This window comes from Galeopterus variegatus, unplaced genomic scaffold (genome assembly GCF_000696425.1).
Source record: "Galeopterus variegatus unplaced genomic scaffold, G_variegatus-3.0.2 Scaffold11420, whole genome shotgun sequence".
In the NCBI taxonomy this organism is placed as follows: domain Eukaryota; kingdom Metazoa; phylum Chordata; class Mammalia; order Dermoptera; family Cynocephalidae; genus Galeopterus; species Galeopterus variegatus.
The window spans coordinates 14986-20703 of record NW_007737531.1 but is presented as its reverse complement, the minus strand read 5'-3'; positions in this window follow the sequence as shown (position 1 = coordinate 20703).

Sequence of the window (5718 nt, the reverse complement as noted above, 5' to 3'; positions counted from 1 at the left end):
GGGGGCAACACTGAGGGTTGCGATCCATTTCCGGACACGGAAAAAGACAAAAGACAAAAAAAAAAAAAAAAAAGCTTCTGTTGACACTCACAAGGGGCATCTGCTCTTATTTTACCCAGTGGGAGTTGGGGTTAGCAAGCAATTTACCAGTGTAGCTCAAGCATGCCCCTAGGGGCTTTGTGACCTGTTCCACTGATCTTTACCTCCTAGTCTGTCTGAGATGCCATGTGGGGGAGTGTCTGGGGCTGCCCTGCCTTGAAGATGCAAGTTATTTTAGGAAAGCTTTCAATCCCTCAGAATTAAAATTGTATATTATCACAAATAATAGTACATTTCAAGTTGTGATCATTGTCAGAAAAAAAAAGCAGTGAGTTTTCACAAAAGACTAAAACAGGGTGGCCTGTTTCAGTGGAGAGGGAAAATTGACCCCCTGAGCAAAAATCCTTTAAACCAAGTCCTAAATTATCCTCAGGAGCTGGAAAGAATATGGAGGGTAAGCATGGAAGCTTGGTGGAGCCTGGGAGCCTAAACTAATCAATGAACTTGCCTCATTGTGAATAAGGCAGGGTTTCTCCATCTGCTCAGTTCTAGAACCAAAGCTGTATCCCCCAGGAAGTCCTCACAGGCAGAGGAGTCACTGCATGGTGTCCTATGTATTGCAGAAGACAACCAGTCCCCAACTCCATGTAGAGCCATCTTTCTTGTCACTGAAGGCTAAAGCTGAGGAACCCCACATTCTCCTATAGCAAGATATGGTGTCCCAAATACATTGGTTGAGTTTGTATAATAGATTTATTTTAGAGTATAAAGTGAATAGAAAGATTTACATTAAAACATTTCTTGGGGGTTCGAAGGGTACAAGGAATCAACTGAGAATAATCTAGTACAGTATTCTATTTAAAATCTTCATGGGCAAATACTTATATGTGCCTTTTTGGAATTTTTAAAATATTGTAGTCCAGGAAAACCATCTTTTAGATTAGATGCAAAAGAGTTATTAGTGAATTTCTTTCCATATACTTTTATATATTTCTAAATTCTACATACTATTACCTTTAATCAACAGGAAAAATCTTTACAGGATCTTTAAAGGAAATCATCAACAACTCTAAAACACCAGAATAGGTAGTGACTACTTACACTGGCACCAACAGCAGGCAGGACTGGATCCAGGATTCCTGTCAACCTGCTTCTAACTCAGCAGTCCCCACCCAGTTTGTGGGCAGAGAGTCAGATGTCCTCACACTGTCTACACTCTGTCAACAGTGGGGAGGCTGGAGATGTACTTCACTGATCTCTGTGAAGTCGTCCTCAATTCCCCACAGGGTCACAACCCTGAACACAGACCCCAAGCCATCTGGGCAGTGAGTCTCCTTTGTCACAATCGCTCCCCTTCTCCATAGGGCTGCATTGGAGGCAGCAACAGCAGGACGTTGGGGTGAAAGTTGTGTAAGATGCAAAGTCACACTTCCCATCTTGCAGCTGTTTGTCTGGGAGAGACGTCTTTGCTCCTGTTCCCTACACACAGTATTAGTTACCACCCAACAGGCTGGGTGAGGCTCAGTGCAGCTCTTCACTCAGGTTACCAGACCAGACTTTCACACTAACTCAGGGCAAGAGCTGCTCAAGTGTTTGGAAGATAGAATAATGCATGGCAACTCAGCTGATGTAGGTGAGAAAAATCCAAAAAGGACAAGGAGACCAGTTTATTTGGAATCTACTGCCCCATGTAGATTATTATTGCATGTGAGATACACATGCAAAGCATCACAGGGATGTTGTTAGTACCTCTAACAGATGTCCAGAGAAAAGGTGGGTTTTAGGGTTGGTCGAGTCATGACTTAAAGTTTAGATAGTTTGCATGTCATTGCTCTGTCATCCTCACCCTATTCATTGAACAGCCACCTTCATGGTTAGAAAGTGGTTATCAGGAACAAGGGTGACATGCAACTTTCTGCAGAGCCAGAAGGAGAGAGATGCCATCCCTTCCCTGAATCTTGGAATAAATTAAGTAATTTTTTTCAGTCCTATTGGGCCTCTCATAGCAACAGTGGCAGCATCAACAGCACTGATTGCATGTGCTGATTTTCTTTAATCAGAATCCATCAGCGAAGCTTGGGATTGTCAGTTTCCTCTGAATCCAAAGACACGAGTGGGGGATGGATTAAAATATTGAGATTTTTAAGAAGGAAAAAGAGTGTCCACATGCTCAGTAAACTTCCAGGCCACTTTGCACACCTATTAATTGGTAGAGATCTGTGTTGTAAGACTGGAAGAGTTTTCACAGTAGTGCCCAGTAAAGATAGAAATATATATATATATATATATATATATATATATATATTCTAATCAAATAGCCTACAAGAATATCTAAGTAGTCTCATACTGCAGAAAGAGCAGATATAGAGATCATAGATAACTTGGAAGCTAAATTCATTTGTTATAAAAAATAAAAATGTAAGGTGCTTCCAGTCCTGCCTCTGATCTAAACAGCTTTAATATAACTCAAGTCATCGTGCCCCTTTTGCAGGGTGACCTCAAACACCTTTGCAAGCCTTGACCAGGACCCAGAGCAAAAATTGATCATGTTTATTCTTTTTCTTCCTCATTGCCTTTGCAAGAAGAGAGAAGAGAAAAGAGTCTGCCATTCTTATGCACACACCCGGGTATTCAGTTCTTGAGAAGGGGCCATCACGAAGGTGATGGATCTGTCACAGAGAATGCTGAGATGTCACTGTTATAGGAGAGTGTTCTGCTGTAAACACAGGTGCTGAGGAGGCAACAGAGTAGGAAAGGGCATGAACAGCCACAGCCTTGAGCTGCTGCCCACCCCTCCCCACCAGTAGGGAGGCCCCAGGAATGCTCTGTGATGCTCTGGTGTGAACATGGTGGAAGACAGTGGGAGAATGATCACAGTTCAGAGCTGTGTTGTATGAGTTTTGGTTATGGTCAGTCTCAGAGTTACATCATCTAGCAACCTCACAGTGTCTTCTGAGGGGGGGATGGAAACAGCTTCACCAAGTCTGACTCTTTGTGTGTGTGTGTGTGTGTGTTCAAACCATATTTATGTAGGAAAAAGTGCATATAAAATTGTTATTAATCATGATTTATAGCTTCGTGAAACATCATATTATAAGAAAGAAAGCTATTTTTAAAATCCTGGTACTTAATCTGACTGAGATTAAATAAAATAGGCAAGATATGCTGGCCAGTGAATTATATGTCACTAGCAGTTTCTGCTAACAATGAATTGAACTGGAGTTCTCATTCTGATTGGGCCTGATGATGGTGACTCTTTCACCCATAGAAACAAGTGGGAACACTAGCACTAGATCAGCAGTGTCACCTCTGACATCTGAAAATAGAGCCAAAATATAAACATGACATTGTCAAGGGCTTTGCTATGTTAACATTCACATGTCACCAAATATTCTTTCACCCAAGTACAGCATCTAGAAAAACAGAAACTGTGGGTATTACATTAACACTATTTTATAGTTTATGAATGACCTGAAGCTGGTCTCCAGTTTTAGAGAAAAGCACTCTTTACAGAGCTCTGAGGAAGAAATGATAACAGCTCAATGGTGAGGGTTACCATGGCCACATGTCCTGATTTACCCAGGACAGTCCCAGTTATGCCCATTCTTCTAGAATAATTTTAGTAGCATATTTTCACTGTCAAATGTGCTCAGGTTTGACAACAGATGACATGGTCACATATGTCTGGTGCATGATTATTCTGGGCTTATCAATACCTGTGTTCTTTCAAAGTAAGAATTTATTCCTTCTAGGATCAGAAAATTCTGCTGTGTTCTTCTCATTTCTTAAAACACCTAAGAATGGCAAATACTACAGCTTCAATAAACATTGAAACTAGAGTAAAATTAGATGTTCAAGTAAATGTCCAGCTCCTTGATAAAATATTCAAGGCCCTGATTTTAGATTATAATTTAGATTTTAAGTCTCCAGATTCACTGACCAGACCTTCAGCTTTCACAAAACTGGAGTACTTTCTAGGGGCTGGGAACAGGGCCTACAGGTCCCATTTTATTTTAGTTCTGATGATTTGTAAGGAGTTGTTTTTCCTAGAGCTCTGAGGAAGAAATGATAACAGCTCAATGGTGAGGGTTACCATGGCCATACGTCCTGATTTACCCAGGACAGTCCCAGTTATGCCCATTCTTCTAGAATAATTTTAGTAGCATATTTTCACTGTCAAATGTGCTCAGGTTTGACAACAGATGACATTGTCACATATGACTGGTGCATGATTGTTTTGGGTTTATCAATACCTGTGTTCTTTCAAAGTAAGAATTTATTCCTTCTAGGATCAGAAAATTCTGCTGTGTTCTTCTCATTTCTTAAAACACCTAAGAATGGCAAATACTACAGCTTCAATAAACATTGAAACTAGAGTAAAATTAGATGTTCAAGTAAATGTCCAGCTCCTTGATAAAATATTCAAGGCCCTGATTTTAGATTATAATTTAGATTTTAAGTCTCCAGATTCACTGACCAGATATTCAGCTTTCACAAAACTGGGGTACTTTCTAGGGGCTGTGAACAGGGGCTACAGGTCCCATTTTATTTTAGTTCTGATGATTTGTAAGGAGTTGTTTTTCCTAACACTACATACATGTCGTCTTCACCCATATAGCTAAATCTTTCCTAAGTTTTTGGCTATTTGGTCTATTTTAGTGGCCCACAATGATATGAAAGGGCCGTGTTTTGGTGTAAAAATTTCTTTGTTTCAGTCAAAAAGAAAATCGGAGGAAAATATCCCTCTGAATGACCAAAGCAAGTTATCATTTGTGTATCATGTCCAATGGCTTCTCTCAGGTTTACTAGTATAATGATTTCTTTTCTGAGTCTTCATTATCTTTTCAGCTATGAAATCCATTAGGATGCTCACCAACATCCTTCATCCAAGATGTAAACATAAGCGATCCCAGTAGCAGGATCAGCTCAGATACTGTGTCTGCAATAGCTGCCATGGGAAAGGGAAGCAGATGTGGAAGCAGATTCTCACTGAACCAGGAAAGGTTGTTGTTTGGGGCCAGAGTCCCGAGAGGCTTTCCTGTTTCTGCTGATGACAAAGAATTTGAAGCAATCATTATCCTCCACAGTCTGCCTGAGGGTGAAAAGTGCCCAGACCTACTCTCAGAGAAGGGTCAGAGACCTGAGAGACCTTCTTGGAGGCCAAGTGGATCAGGATGTGAAGGATTTATTTCTCTTGTTCCTAGAGTTACAGCGATCGCCAGCACTACTGCTGCTGACCCTTGACCGGACAGACATAGGTTAGATGCTCCCCCTGCTGGAGAGATGGTCAAAATGAAGACAGGGTCAGCTCATTGAAGTTGTAATTGCTACACAAAGATCAAAGGAGAAGCTTGCTTGGAAAAAGCTATATGGTTTATAAAAAGCACACACTGGGAATGATCTTAACTCTCAGTGACCAGTGGTGTGGGTAAGAACTGTCCACATACAATCACACACATTCAGACATGCTCACAGAAACACACACACAAACACACACAGTACAAACACACAGACACACACTCAAACACTTACATGCAAGCACTGTTATTCCAGTTACCAAGAAGTTAGAAAGTATTGATGGAGAAGTGTCAAATCCAATTGGCAAAAGTTTCATGGTGTGGAAAATGTGAGCATTTAAAGATAGGTGATGTGCGTATAGCTCCAAATTTCTAAAAGTTT